This window comes from Python bivittatus, unplaced genomic scaffold (genome assembly GCF_059951505.1).
Source record: "Python bivittatus isolate LINGU-HERP-01145 unplaced genomic scaffold, Pbiv_v1 ctg000220_np1212, whole genome shotgun sequence".
Lineage (NCBI taxonomy): Eukaryota > Metazoa > Chordata > Lepidosauria > Squamata > Pythonidae > Python > Python bivittatus.
In genome coordinates, this window is record NW_028277048.1 from 7,338,080 (window position 1) to 7,354,880 (window position 16,801).

A 16,801-nucleotide genomic window follows, 5' to 3' on the forward strand; every position below is an offset into this window, starting at 1 on the left:
GCTCGGCTCAGCTCAGCTCAGGGCAGTCTTTACTTGAGCTGGGGATACAGGAGATGGTGGGGAATACGCAAAGGTGAAGCAAGGGGAGGCAGCCACCTCCAGCCTATAGTATTCTGAATGCTCCTGAAAGGCCACAGAGAGCAGAAAAGATCAGATCCTGGGGCACAATCTGCCAGGAACTGGTCAGGTCTTGCACAGGCCAGCCTCCTTCATTTCAACCAAGCTTGCACAGGACAACTTCTCTGTGGATCAGCCCTGTTTTCATGAATGGGAGGAGTGAGGCCAGAGTGGATTTTCTATGTCAAGCACCCAGATGTCTTGGATGGGAAGACTCCAATCTGCAGACCTCCTTCCTTGAGCTAAACGTTGGGGAAGTTTGCAACTTCCCCATCATGACCCATTGACCCTGACAAGGGCGGGTTACAGCTTGATTGCCCCACTTTGCCCATATGAACTCAGGGATTCTTTGACTTAATCATGATGCCCCCATCACTCTTGCCTTGGGTTGAATAATCTGCCCAGGAGCGGGGTGAGAAAGCCAACAGATGAGACATGTGGAGCCCAGAGTAGAAATTGGGAAGCCAGAAAGAATTAATAGGAAATGAGGTTGGAGTTGGGGGGGATGATAAGTTGCTACTGAGGTAACCACAGCCGGAGCTGTTGAGTGCTGTCTTGGTTGATAAAGGCTTGGCACAGAACCTGTGCTAGTTTTAATACTGTTTTGTACCAAATAAGGCAATGATATTTATATCAAAAAGTCAGTAAGCCATTGCATGTTAAAAAATGTGAAACTATCCTGACCATACATATATAGTTGAGCAAACATATACTGAAGTTAGCATGTTTGAGTTTATGCCATTGCCACAAAGTATTATGTATGTATGCACACTAGTTGGTATTTCTATATGGGTGTTTGCAGATTACAACTTATGTGCATGGCCTTTTATTTATTCATTAAATTTATATTCCACCTTCCCACAAAATGGTACTCAGGGGATCTGTGAAAGACTCCTGTAGTACCACTATTAGAGTAGAGAAACCAATGGTCTGGTTTTGAATGACGCAGCTTCCTAGCTCTGAGTATGTCATAAATCCACTAACATCCAGTGGACTGTTCCCAACCCCAGGGTCAGACTTGCCATCTGCCATTCAACGTCCATCTGCAACTCCAGCGATTTTGCCACCTGAGGTAAACAATAAAATGAAGCTTCCTTGTACATAAAAGGAAGCATCTACATATGGAAGCTGACTGACCAATATTTGAATCTTATTTTAATATTAGTGGGAGGATACTGTCCTCCGATTAAGTTATCTAGTCTCTGTGGCTCATCCTCACATCCCATTAACCATGGCAAAAAGAGTTTCTCTAATCTTTTTTACAGGACATATCCCTATTCCCCAGCTACCACGGAAGCAGTTTAAATTCATGTTTTGCTGTTCTAGTTTTGAAATAGTGTTTCCCCCATCTTTTGACATATTATGCCATATAAATGAACTGTGACAGCTCATTAATGATGTTGGTGATGATGCAGTGAGGAACAGGGATCTGCCCAGCACTTACTGCCATTTTAGACTGCTGCAAGCACACTCCCTTCCCTCAGCTCTCTGGGCACTGCCCTCCATGGCCATTTTAGCTCGGGCTGCCTGAGTGTCAGCCTTCCAGGTAGACCAGATAGGAAACATGAACAGGTGAACTAATTCTACTTTATTGTAAGGCTACATTAACAGAACCTTGCAAGTCTGGAAGTACAGATCTCCCACCATCTCTTTTACAACATGATAAGTTAGAGAGGTTCCTTTCTGAGTTCCTTTCTCTGCCTGTTATGCAGCTGTGGGCTACCTCCCTCTTATCTGATCGTTCCCTAGGCAGCATCTCACCCAAGGTCATTTCCATGTATCATGAGAAGAGAGACCAGACATCCAGTTCCCAAAGATGCATTTGTCTGCATAATGTCTCTCTTGATATTACCCAGGTTCCTTAAATACACAGTTTTAGTGCTCTTCTGGAAGAGCACTAGACCTGTCTTTTTTTTTTAAAAAGGACTGATTTAAATCTGGTTTATTTAAACTAGGAAAGATAGATTCTGCCAAGTGTTTGTTGATACATCTGTACTTGTAATGAATGCAGTGCCAGTTTTCCACTGCTTCTTTATGGTTATACTATCTATTGATTTATTACCGGTGGGTGGAGATGTCATTTTTTTCTATTCCCATGCCATTTGGGGTGCTACATAGGCCACATCTGGGTACTGCTTACCACAGCCACTTGCTGCCAGCACTGCCATTTCCATGCAGTACTTACAGGTAGTCCTCACTTACCAACTGCCTCATTTAATGACCATTCGGAGTTACAACAGTGTAAAAAAAACCCCACAGCTTTGTGACCAATCCTTGCATTTACGACCATCATAGCATCCCACAGTCATGGGATCACCATTTGTGTGCTTCACAACGTGCTTCCAGCAAGCAATGGAGAATGCGGAAATAAAATTGCAAGTCGCAGTCACATGATGTCTTGCTTAAAGACAGAATGGAAAGTTACGTCATAAGTCCATTGCGGTCACGTGATTTTCCACTTAGCGACTGTGGCACTTAGTGATGGAGTTGCCAGTCCTAATTGTGGTCGTGAAGTGATGACTACCTGTATTTATTTGGATATATGAGAGCAGGGTTGAAACTGACAGGAGTTCTTCTTTCCCTTTTTAGGCCAGGTGACAAAGTCACAAGCGAAGCGCAGAGGCACAGAATGAATTAGGTGCTGCTGGCTATGGCCACTCACTGCCAACATTGCCATTCCCTTGCAACACTTACCAGTGTTCCCTCCTGCTTCATTCCACACCTGACTGACTGGTCACAAACACAGCAGGGGCCATAGGAGGAAGTTCTCCCAGTGCTCCTTGCAACTCTTCTGTGATTCCTATGACAGCTATTTTATTGACATGGAATTAGCTCTCTTCAGAACAGCATCATACAGATGTTTAAGAGCTCTTTTAGGAGAGTGCTAGACCTATATTGATAAAATAGCTTGAATGGCAGGTCAGGGACCTGCCATTCAAGCAATTTGGAAAATATCTTTAAAGCCTCCATCCAGGTATACACCAAGAGTTGTCCAAGCCTATTCCATCAATATTAAGGACAGGTTTTGATTACTGATTTTCCCATTGGACAGAATTGACCAACCAGTTGGTGAAGCAATTCTCATCACTATGGTCATCCTACAAAGCCCCAAGAAGTCACTGATGCTGAGAGAGATCTGTGAGTTTATTAGTGGCTGTTTCCCTTATTATCAGAAGATATTTCCAGCCTGTCAGAATTCTTTCTGCCATAGCTTGTTGTGCTAGATTTCATGCAAACCAGGTAACTTGAGCAAGGGAAGTACTTGAATCTGGACCTGTCATGATTCTCAATCAACATAGTCAAAAGTTTGGAATGGGAGTTGAAATGGACCTGAAGAGAACTCAGTTGGGGAAAGTTGCTCTACTCTAATTGATAGTTCTCTAAGGTCATAGGTGAAATGTCCTGTATAGGATCACAGGAACAAATGATTAATACAAAATGAAACCATTAGTCCATCTAGGCCAGTACTGGCTGCACTGGCTGGCTGGGGCTTTCCAGGGTTTCTGTCAGAAAACCTTATAACCCTCTGCATCTAATCAGTGTCTAATCTATGACTGTTAAATAGAATGGAGAAAGTGGACAAGTTATTAGTGACAATATGTTAATGTGGATATCACAGACAAGGTAACTGAACCAGAGTTACTTGCCCCAAAGCTGTCAAGAATTGCATAGTTAAATTGGGTTCTGAATCTAAGACTACTAGTTGCAAATCCAACTGCATGCTTAATAACTCACCAAACATTCAGTTTAAAGGAATGTAGGCACGCAAGAGAGTAAATGGTACAAAGTGTGATTGGCAGAATTCTTGCCACTACCAGCATGACCATATTTGCATACCAGGAATGAATTTCTGTGACATGAAGAATATTTTAGGGTCACGCTGGTAGACTTTATTGCTAGAATGTAGTCCCACGTTATTGCCTGCATTAAATTGCTTTGGGATGGATCACACAAATCCTTTAGTTTAAGCTACTGTGGCTCTTCTGTATATCACGCCCAGTCTGAGAATGGAAAAGATGGCCATCTTTTGTTCCCTTGCGTTGAATAAAGGAGGAGGGGAGAGGGAGGAGGCTGCATTTGGAAAATGGACATTCAGTTCAGCTATTTCTGCCCCATAAGTGATGTTCTACCCCTGAATTGCCTTCTCTTTGATGGATCCCTTGGAGAAATAATTTTAAGGTAGTCACATCTATTAGTTCTCAGTAAAAGCAGCAAAGAAACTGCAGCAACTGAAAAACTTCTGGCAACACATGTTTTTACAGTACAGAGTACAAACATCAAACTGTGGCTTGATCACCCATTTGGCCCTGAGATATGCTCACACATTGTTCTAATATATATAGTGATGACAGACACAGGGTAAGGACACTAGTAAAGGCTGCCAGCTTGAGATTTCTGAATGAGGATTTGGAGACTCCTCAACATCCACTTCAGACCAGTTTCCAATTCACAGAAGATGCCAGTCAAGCTGTTCTGCATCACCACTCTACACCAGAGCCTGAAGACATACATGAATAGGGGTCTTCCCAGTTTCACACTTGGTATTTTTTACTAAAGATGAGGGAGAGCTGAGGGCTCCATTTTGGCAGTGACAGAAAAGTAAAGAATGTTAAGTTAGCCTTCAGGGCTCTGAAAGGAACCATCCCAGTCCTTCCCAACCCTCCTAATAATGTGGGATGGGGGTGGGGAGGCTGTATAGCTTGTACAGTATGTATGGGAAAGAGGCAGACATTCACAGTATGGAGAAAGGTCTTATATATCCATTTCTGTGCTATATCAAATGTATAATCATAGTGCAATTGTGTTGGCCTGTCATTATTTCACATTGTGACATGTTTATAGGTACTTTATTTGCTGGGATCAGTCCAAAGGCATAGTTTAGATACTTGACAGCTCCATGGAATGGGGTGCAATCAATGCAAAAGTCCTTGAGGGCAGGGCAAGTAAGGGCTTATGGATCACATTCAGGCAACTTTCTTCCCATGCATACAGTGTCAGATCTCTAACCCAAGATGCTTGGGGGGGGGCGGGGAGCCAATCAACTCTCAGGCCTCTGCAGGGATGGCCTTAACTTCCTGGGGAACTGCCAAGAGTGTTCGCCCCAGCAGAGGGAACACTGCCAGCAGTTTTCGCCCCAAACCTACAGCCTTTTAAGGTGTGTGGAAGAAATTAGAAAAGAATCTCCATAGAGAGAGAATGACCTAAAATTAACTATCCAACCAAAGTGCACAGAATTGCGGCCAAGCTTTCAAGGCCTCCAGAGTCCACAATTTACACAAAGTAAGGGTGTGGTTGGGGATGGGATTTGACTTGATGTTCTGCTTTGGATCTTGATCTCATCTTGCTTAATCACAATGAAATCAAAGTTAATAAAGTGGAAAGCATATGAACAATGCAAAAGAATAACTACAACAAACATACACAATTCTATCTGTTACTGACCTGTAGCTGATATCACATGTGCAGTACTTTCTTCTGAATTGCCAATACATAACACAAGAGTGAATGACTATTTTGGGGCTGAGGGACTTGTTCATCAGTGCTTCATGTTAGGGACTGCTCTCAGGGGCAGGACCAGGGAAAAAAGTTAGCAAACTGGGGAAAAGTGGATAGGTCAAGGGAAGCTAACCAGCTGGGATTTTTTCTACAAACCATGACTTAATGAAATATGTGAAGCCAAAAAAGCTCCTTGTTAGATTTTTTCTAGGCAATTGCAGTACTTACCTTAGTGCCAAATCAAAGATGCTGCAGTTACTGCTTTTCACTTTTAATTTCCTGTTTCTTCCTGCTGCCTTCTCCTGAGAATTTCTGCTTTCCACCATCCCAGAACTGGTGGCTTCCAGTTACTTCTGTGAAGTAAAGTGATAGTCAAAATGATTCCACTCACTTTGTCTCTTCTTTGCTATAAGGCTGAATGTTAGCTGCCCACAAAAGAATGTTGATCACCTAGTCAAAGGGCAGAAACTTTTAGAAACTTTTCCCAACTTCATGCCTCCAGATGTACATTAGATTTATCTCTCATCTTTCATATAAGAGATAAGGTACCTTTTGTACAAGAGTTCAACCAGATGTGTTGACACTTCAGTGGGAACTCTAGACAGAAGGAAAAGCCAAATATTTCCCTGTGGGAGGCTGAAAATTCAGAATTACAACTGCCTGACTTGTTTGCATAATTATAACTGCACCCATATGGTCACTCACAAGATGTCCAGTAGTGATCAGAAATGCAATTTTGGCATCCAGCAGAAAAAGCCAATATCAACACAGACATGAGCTTCTTCTTTCATTGAATTTGACATTAGAATTCTCCATTTCATTTCAAATGTTATTCCTTAATTCCACTTCATTTATAATTTAATATTTATTCACTATATTGGCCATGTTTCAACCTAGATGATTTTCAAGATGGTTTACAAAAAGTTAAAACAATTTTAAATGCTTCTTGCTTTCTCATTTTTAGACATAGAAGTGATCCAACCATTGGATGTGTTGCTTTTTTTGTATCTTGACTTAAAATATTGATTTTACTGTGGTTTTCAGTAAACTGCTGGTGAACCTTTAATACTGCTAACGCAGCAAAGCAGTGAGCAATCAGCTAATCCTAAAAAAGCTTAACACAGCTAGTAGTAATTTGTGATGTAAGCCTTGCATAATCATATTGCCTGTACCAACTACACACTGGTATGACTAATGGCCATCAATTTTTTTCTTCTATTATTAGGTAAATTTTTAGATATGTACAAACCTAAGGTCATCCAGTTAAACTGGGTAATGTCATGTCTCCTTTTAGCTGAGTTCAGCTCCTAGTTACTAGTTACTGATAAACACATCCATGTTATTTTCATGGAAGTGACTTGCCTTTGTTTTCTTCTGACATTTATTTCTTAATTGCACTGCTTAACCTATGGCCCTGGGGTTTCCAGTGGTCTCCCATCTGATTAACTCCATTCCTCCTTAGCTTTCTTTTTGATGAGAACAGTCAAGGTTGGGCTAGGTGTTGTTGGGACTGTGCGGTAGGAGATAATCAGAAAGCACTTCACAAGTGGCTGGGTTTACTCATTGTGAGAAGCTGTCATGTGGTAAGTTTGGGTTTGACTTAGCGTGTGGACACTGCCATTGAGATTTTTAACCATGGTATGGGGTGCAAGACCACTTTAGGGTTTGCTGGTTTGGATTTTTTTTTTTTTTAATCTCAGCTTCCAGAGCAGTGGATTCATGACCAAAGGTGTAGTATCACCAGGGACAGGACTGAACATTTTAGCCTGTTTGGGCTGGGGTTCAATATCAAGGTTAGGATCATATTGTTTCTTATTTTTGGCTCCCCAGGTAGGGAACATTCCACGGCCAAAAATCTGCAGTTCTGTCACAGGATTTGTGGCCTGGAAGGGTGGGGTTTATAAAACTAGTTGTTGATTGCCCATCCCACTGTAGCCCATTGTGTGAACCCAGCCCATCGTAATCTACTCAGCGACCCACAGTAAGAAAATAGGAGCTTAGTGCAATGACTGTAATTAATTTTTAAGATTCCCTGCCACAATATATGGGATATATTGTGTTTTAGATCAGTGTTTTCCAACCTTGGCAACTTATAGGTGTGTGGACTTCAACTCCCAGAATTCTCATCTATGGTGATACTGGCTGTGGAATTCTGGGATTGGAAGTCTGCACATCTGGAAATTGCCAGGGTTGGGAAACAGTGGCTTAGATGACTGCGAAAGAGTCAATCCAGCCGATTCCAGGAGAAGCCTAAGCCTCCCATGGTTGTCAGTAATCTCCCTGTGAGCCTAGCCATTTTGTGATCCTCTGGGCTGGTCTCAACCCTTGGAGGCCCTGTGTACTTCCCCTCGCCGACTCTGGAGAACATCACTAACCGCAGGGCTAGGAGGAAGGGAAAGAGCAGTACATTTGTGCCCCGTGTCCGGACAGGATGTCAGGGCTCCTTGTTAAGAGATGTATCACACAAAGGCTGACGTGCGGTGGCGACTGGCTTCAGTGTCTAGATTGAAAGGCAAAGAAACATTCCTTGCCCTGGAGGAAGTGGACTGCAAGGGGGTGTGGGAGGCCGAAGGGGGCAGGGAGAGGCACACCCTGCTGAATCTGACTGAGGAAAACAGGCCTTAGTGTGTGTGTGTGCCCTTGTTCCCCCCCCCCCCCATACAACCCCACCGTCATCTGCTACTACAAATGGCTGAAGGGCCTTCTCTCTTATTTGCAGTTTGGCTCCAGCTTCCCAGCCAGGTCTTGTGCCTGGACCTGTACGAACCAACCGTGAGCTGTAGCAAATGAGCTGAGTGTTCACTGCGTGGCAAGAAACTGCGTTATCTGCAGGTGGCTCCACTGCCAAGCAGAGTTCAGCAGGGTTGAAGGTGACTGGAAAAGGGTCTGACTCCGGCTCTACTTACGGCTGCAGTGACGCTGCGATAGCTTAGACGGATGAAGTAAGAAGCTGACTGCAATGCGTTCCGTTTCGTCATCGGCCGTTTGCTAACAGCGGGGAGGTAAGGGAGGCCAGCTCATCTTAGGAAAGCTGGAAAGGCGCCCTCCCCAGACTTGAAAGGCAGGAGGGGCCGTCTCTTACGAGGATGAGCAGGGCCAGCCATTTTGCTGCCTGAGGCAAATGGCACAACGCTTCCTGTCACCACGGCGATTCCATGCATCGAACTGGCCATGGTCTCTTATTTATACCCTGGTTACAGTTATATTTCAACTTTTCTCCAGGAGTTTAACCTGGCATTTGGTATTCCTCTCCTTGTCCATATTTTAACTTCTCAGCAACCCTGTGAGCTGGGTCCCTGCCATTTCTCTACCGATGCAGGATATGCATTGCCAAATGCAGCTGCTTTTTCTACCTAATGGCAGTGCTGGCCTTGGGGAAATAGCGCTAGCCAGCTCCTAAAGGCAGCAGCTCGGACCCTTGAAAAAGTTAAGAAACAGAGTAAATCAGTGATTCTGGAGAATGTGGACCCTGACCCATATGGCAGGAAGAGTGTCGGTGATTTAAAAATATGGGTTTAGCGAGTGGTACAGCTTGGCTAGCTTGCACAAGTAACCTGGATAGAGAATTCCAAAGCAAAGGCACACTTTGCTGCACATGGGGCTTACCGTTGGCCTGTTCTCCCGCAGTCCTTAAAACCGTGAAGGAGAAGGGATGCTTCAGAGAAGCCTCCCACAATTGGTCAAAGCAAACTTGACAACAGCCCTTCTTAAATGTTATTGTAGAAAGGGAGGTGGATCCTTATGAGCGCAAGGATGAAAGGAATGGGCTGGAGAACATCGACAGGCTCCGTCTCCTCTGGATTCTGCTTCACTGGTAATGCAGAGCCTGCTAAGCAGCGCGAAGAGTCGCTGGGTCTCCCGCAGGCCTTGGGCGTTGGCTTTGGCCCAGAGGAACTGAGAGCCGGATGCTCAAGACCAGGCCTGGCTTATTGCCCGATGATGATAGCAAGAACGGGGTGAGCAGGGCAGTCAGGCCCTCCCACTCCCCCGCCTCCCACCCAGAGCCATTACCTCAGCCCCTCAGGAATCTGGCCTTGCAAGGATGAAAGCTGGGGGTGGGGGCAGGGGGCGGGGGGAATGAGAGATTGGGCGAGAGAGGGATGGAGATAGACCCTAGAGTCATTGAGAATTACCAGCTGGGTGGGAGATGGCGTCTCTTGCCTTAGAATGGGAGCCTTGCGAGAGGGAGCTTCTGGGTTCGTTCTCTAGAGCTGCTGTGGGAGAGGTCCCAAGGGGTGGTCCCAGTGAAATAAGAGTTGGGGGGGTTGGCTAGATTTCAGGATTTTTTTCCCCTCATCGCAGAAGGAGCATTACATCAAAGCCAACAGAAGCAGTTCTTCTGGCTCTGAAAAGAAAGGAAGGCGAGGACGACTTTGGGGACTGTTGTGTTGTAGAGTCTGGGCTGCCAACTCCTCCTATCCTTGAATGGCTTCCTTTCTTGCTCAGAAGATTGCGGCATCGATAGAAGAGACTTCCTATTAACGGGATGGGTTGTTGCCTAAAGCTTGGGGCCAAGAAGGGTGGTTGAGCAATGGGCACTTGGAAGGGAAGGGTGGGGCAGTCAGCAGTGCTGCTGCTCTTGCTTGGGGGCTGTCAGAGGATTGTAGTTAGAGATCCAAGACTGATATTAGCTGGCATACAAAAAGGCAGCAACACTAGGAAGAAATAAATACCCATACATTGTATGCAATTAAGGGAATTAAAAGCCCCTAAAGTTATCGGTTACACATGGACCACCACACACACACTTCATAAGGGCATCACTGCCTAATTCCTAGCTTTACAGAAAAGTGGAGCTGGGCTTTTTCTTAGCTCTTAGATAGGATCAGGAGCGTAAAGCCAAAATGAGGGTGGGGTAGGCAAAGCACTAGATCTATTGAGGCCTGTTCCTGGCTGATGGAAGCGGTGAGGGAGGGCACTGGAATCTCTCCCCTATAAGGCAGCCACTCCACTTTAGGGCTGTGTTTACACTGAGCCAAGGTGACTCAGCTCCAGGCCTGCATTCCTGAACTCTGGAATGGGGTGGATGAGATGGGCAAGTCTTGCGTTGAACAGCTTAAAGGGGATCAGCAGGGTGGGCTTCAAGAAGCAGTCAGCCTCCATTGTTTTTTAGGGAGGGACAAAGAAGTATGTTAACTTGTTGACCTAAGGAAGGGTTTAGGGTACAAGAAGGGATATTTAAACTGCATAGCTGCAATACGAAACAAGTTCTCATAGTCTCTCGATGCCCTCTGCTGTCTCAATCAGAGAATTAGCTTTCCTTGCTGCTTCTGTTGAGTGGAGTGGTAACAAACAATACTTTCTTATCTAATGTGTCAGTTTCAGATTTTCAGGGTGAAGGAAAGACACACTCTCTGTGTCCCAAGCATTTGGACTATCGTTTCACAAAGATTTTTTTTAATCCAGTTGTACTGTGTTATATATTAATGATTATGCTGTATGTGCGTGTCATTTCACCAACTTTTTGTAACTCCAACCCTAAAGTTATAAATTGTATGCTCTACCTCTGCATTTACTCTAACACAGGACATCTGCTTATAGCAAACAATTATTGCACGAATTAAAAAAAGAACACAGGAGAAAGTTTGAAATAAGCCACCATCTGGATCCTATTGTTCATTCATGATACCCCAAATAAAGATAGTGTGAGTACTGATAATCCATCTGCTAATGAGACCATTCAATAGGTAAAGGGGCATACATACAAGCAAAATTGCACACATCCACACATACTCCAGACTTTCAAATTAGGACCATTCCTTCTCTTCTGGAGTTGGTGGAGTTGTACCTTGTTTTCTACTTGAAGAGTGCTCTGCCAAACTAGGTAATCCAGTAAACGAGTAACTAGACTAAAAAAGAAATAAGTATTAACTCTGAACAATTAGTGTGTGTGTGTGTGTGTAATGTCTATCTATATAAATGTATACATATACATGTGTTGAATTTATATTCTGCAAGCATTAGTGTATACAGTATATTGCTTGCTGTAGCTAGAGGATCCTTATCTCATAAACTCTGACCCTAAATATTTTCCCCACATCTAAGAGTACTTCTCCAAATTCCTCCCACTCTTCATTCCTGTGACTTGCTTCCTGTGCTGGAATTTTAGCCATTAGCATGGAACACATTTCACATCTAACATGTTTTGATTATAAAAACCATCCTTAGAATTTTCTATTTCTTAAGCCTTGGGCTACCAGCCAGCTTTCTGATTGCCTGGTAATTAACACAGCCATTTAAGAGCAGAATTTGGGGACTCTAGTTGGGGACTACTACCAATGTCCTATTTTTGGTTTTTGTTCAGTAAGGGCGTCTTGGGCTAAAAAGGGTGTCATAATTTCATTAGTTAAGATCTGTGAAATAACACTGCAATATCCCTGAATCCTGAGCATCCGTATCTATATACCCACAGCTCCTTTAGAAATCTAAATCTAGAAGCCTGTGCTGTCTATCAGAGAGGTTATGCAATGGAATATTCCTGGGATACCTGTGAAAAAAGAATCATGTACATCTGTTCTTAGATGTCCACTATTAAAGGACTTCATAAGCTAATTTGGGACCCTTTATTATTATTACCTGTAGAAAAAACTACAGCGCTCACCCCATTGTGTCATAGTTTATCTTCAGGAGTGTCAAGTATCTACTGGAGTACATTGCATTTATCCTACTCAAAATCAGTGGGGAAATGAAATACAACTCAGAACAGAGCCAGCTCAGTCTAGGGCAGTGTTTTTCAACCTTGGCAATTAAGATATGTGGACTCCAACTCCCAGAATTCTGGGAGTTGAAGTCCACATATCTTAAAATTGCTAAGGTTGAGAAACACTGTTGTAGGGCCTTTATTTCTTCATTCAGACTCCACCCCTCCAAGTATTTAATAACTCTTACCTGAAGTACCTACGTGATCAACCTAGGCAGTAGCTTAGTGTGATATATGAACTCCATTATTCCCAGTTTCCTACAATTGATCAATTAAATCCTTTTTTCCAGATTGTGGTTTATGGTCAGATGAGGGACATCTTCATAACAAACTTGTTTATAGTCTTCAGTTTGCTGCTGTCCTCCCCCCATCCTGAAATGTCTCCGAATGTATGTACTTGTCTTGTTGCCAGCTCCGTTGGCTGAGGTGAAGTGATTTTTGTTGAAAGACATGTGATTAAGATTTGGCACATTAGAGTAATTCTTTAGCTGATGAGCAAGCTAGTTTGAAGGAGTGGTCAGCGCCTCAGATTAAGGTGGGAAAACAGTCATGAAGACCACCAGGCAAAATATTGGTTGGGTTCAAACATATTATGTATGTAGCCTTTTGGGTTTGGCTTAGCGTGTTGCATGAATAGAGTCATTGGCATACATAAATGATTATTTATAGTATAGGGCAATGTACAGCAATGCCCCTCAAACAAACCTGCCTCATGGGATGATTGAATGGGATGAACCCAACCCTTGTCTCCCTGCCTTCCAAGAAAAGATAACAATTGCAAAATAAACTTTGGTACAATTGTACAGAAAAGGATCCAAAAAGGAATATAGGGAATATATTGAATCTTTGTTATTTATGCATATTTAAGAAAAGAGTTATTTTTGGAATAGGTCAGTATAGTTGAAAATTGTATAGAAGTGTGGGGGCAAGAACAGAGATTCTCACACATGTAGACATTTGACTACAAGAATGGAATAATATTGCATCAAAAGTGGAGTTGTAAAGCTACTTTGAAGTTACTGTATGGAAAGAGGCATGTGTAAGGTCAATCAGTATGTTGCACTGCTATTCATAAGACTTTTCCCCAGAGTGGATTTTCTACTTAGTTAAACTACAAAGTTACAGCAGTATAAATACCAGTCCTCCAGTATACACCCACACATACCTTACTTCTAAAAGTTCTCCTAGCCAAAACAAATCCCCCCCCCACGTTATAGTATTTAATTAATTCTGGAAAGTTTAAGGATGAATAATAACCACCTAGCAAATCCCAGCCTCATCCCACCCCGCAAGATCCAGTAAGTCATTGTCCATACTGGTGGTGAATGACCAGTATGATCAGTTAACAATGCTGTCTTGAGAAGCACTCTCTAGTACTTGGAGCACTTAAAATCTTAAGTGTAAAGTCATGTGTGTATGACTCAGATTATATCAGTAAGCTGATGACCATTAATGGCAAACAAGGGAAAGGATATTTTGATAATATTTTATGTGAGGTATTACACAGCCATTTTCCTTAGCAGGAAGAATACTTTTAGACAGGAGATTGTGCAGCATCTGCCCACTCTCTGTAGCCTGTTAGTTGCAGAAACTGTATTTAAAAGTAGTGTCTCCCTTAATGGAAACAAATCATACAGGCTGATCAAGAGAGTTGCCATGAGATGGTATTAAAAGGAGCAACATATATTTAGGGAGGGCAGTATAGAAAGTTATGGTACATTTTGACTGCATCTCATTACGGGGCATTCTGTTTTATTTATATTTTATAAAAATATAAACAGTATTTCACCACTGATGGAATGCTTTTTTTTTTTTTTTACAGCAAACACAAACATACATAAACAAGAACATAAAAAACATAAAAATCATCTTCCATCTTAAACCATGTGTCAGCCAGTTACCAATCATTTGTGCTATCCTTTCATAGTCTTCACTCACCATTTATATAGATTCTCATGTTATCTATCCAACGTATATTTATATATTTATCAGTTATCAATTATTAATCATTTGTGACTAGTCTATCTATAACACCAGCTTTCATTATAAGATTTGTATCATTTTTGTCCCTTGATTATATATATATATATAGTAATTTATATCATTATTGAGTTTCTATTATATAATTTCCCAATCTATTACATTACTGTATCTTTTCGTCCAACCATTGATAAAACAAATCCCATATCATATAAAATGGTTTGTCTTCTTGCTCTCTAATTTCAAATGTCAATTTACTCATCTCAGCACATTCCATAATTTTCTTAATAACTTCCTCCTGCATAGGTACTTTTTCATTCTTCCAATTCTTAGCAAATACAATTCTAGCCGCTGTCAAAACATTTACAATCAGATATTTCAATTCTTTACTGTATGTTTCCGGTATAATTCCCAGTAAAAATGTCTCTGGTTTAAAGTCTATGTGTTGTTTTGTCATTTTTTCCAACCATGTGTGGATTTTAATCCAATATCTTTTGGCTTCTGAACATGTCCACCACATATGGTAATATGTGCCAGGTATCTGATGACACTTCCAACATTTATCGGACTTGTTCTTACACATTCTCGCGATCCTCGCTGGGGGTAAATGCCACCTGTAAAACATCTTATACAAGTTTTCTTTATATGCAGTTGACATTGTCATTTTATAGTTTTGAGACCATAGTTTTTGCCACTTCTCTAAATCAATTCCATGTCCAAAATTTTTCCCCCATGCAATCATTGTTTCTTTGACCTGTTCTTCCTCCATTTTAAATTCTAGTAAATGTCCATAAAGTTTTTTAATCACCTTTTCATCAGTACCCATCAACATTTTATCTAGAACAGTCAGCTTATCATAAATGCCTTCTGCTTTAAAATCTTTATCAAATCTAGATTGTATTTGCAAATATGAAAACCAATTCATTTTTATACCTTGTTCTTCCAACGCTTGCATAGTTTTAAGTTCACCCTTTTCATTCAATATCTCAGTATATCTGTTTGTTCCTTTTTATATGTTATTGGATAAGAGAAGGCTTCAATAGTGGATATCCATCGTGGAACTTTTAAATAATATTGTCTTCTTGTCTTCTCCCAGTTTAAAAACAATGCCTCTCGAATATAATGCCTTCTAAAATAGCCCTGTGTTTTCGTTCCCTTATACCATAGGAAAGTATGCCAGCCCAACAACAGGTCATGTCCCTCTAACGTCAATAGTCTATTATTTCTTAAAGTTATCCAATCCTTTACCCACATCAAATTTGTCACCTGGAAATATAATTCCCAATTAGGCAAGGCAAACCCACCTCTTACTCTTGCGTCTTGTAGTAGTTTAAGCTTTATTCTTGCTTTTTTACCCTGCCAAATGTATTTCAATACAATTTTATTTAAATCATCAAAGAACTCTTTCCCTAGACGAATAGGAATTGTCTGGAATAAATATAATATCCTAGGCAATATATTCATCTTAATGGTGGATATTCTTCCAATCATTGATAATTGTAGGTTCTTCCATTTTGTCAAATCTGTTGCGATCTGTCGTTTGAGTTTAACATAGTTATCCTCCTTCAATGTACTACATCTTGGTGTAATATATATCCCTAGGTATTTAACCCTGTTTGTGACCTGTATTTCTAGGACTTCTTCCAGTTCTTTCTTTCGCCTTGCTAACATATTCTTTGTTAATATCTTTGTTTTATCTTTATTTATTTTTAAACCTGCTACTTTTCCATATTCTTCTATCTTTTCAATTAATTTGGACGCTGTTTCCAATGGATCCTCTAGTATAAATACTAGGTCATCTGCAAAAGCTTGCAATTTGTACTCTTCCTTTTTGATTTTCATTCCTTTTCTTTCTTTCTCTTCTCTTATATTCCTATTCAACACTTCTAATGTTAAAACAAACAACAGGGGCGATAGTGGACAGCCTTGTCTCGTCCCTTTTGTTATGTCTATCTGTTCTGTTAAATCTCCGTGGAATGCTTCTTAAAGACCAGCATATTTTAAGTCTTAGATCATTTTCCTCTTGCATAAAGTATTTCTAACCCACACCATCAATTAGTCAGCCCTCTTCCAGCTGCTCTTATAAACCAAGATTTATAAACCAAGTTTACAACTCTAACAAACCAAGATGGATACAACTTCAGAAAAACAAATTGCTTAGAAAAATGAGCCCAAACATGCTTTGGCTGAACATACTAAAGCTGATTCATCAAAACTAGAGAGACTGGATGGTTGCCTCATTAGAATCTATGTTAAACATGGAGTCCAAAGTGGTGTAGATACAAGCAACTTTGCAAATTAAGCAGAATTTCCAAGGGTTTCTGCAATTAACAGTCCTTTAATCACTTAGAACAATGCCACTGGCTTCATCGTATTAATGGAAAAAGAATAGAGCAACTGTCTGTTGTCTTCTCACACTGTCAAACGGGCTCTGTGTTTGATCACATTGGCCCCAGGACATTCACCATCCTTCTAGTCATTTACCCAAATGCTTCATTGCTCTAAGCT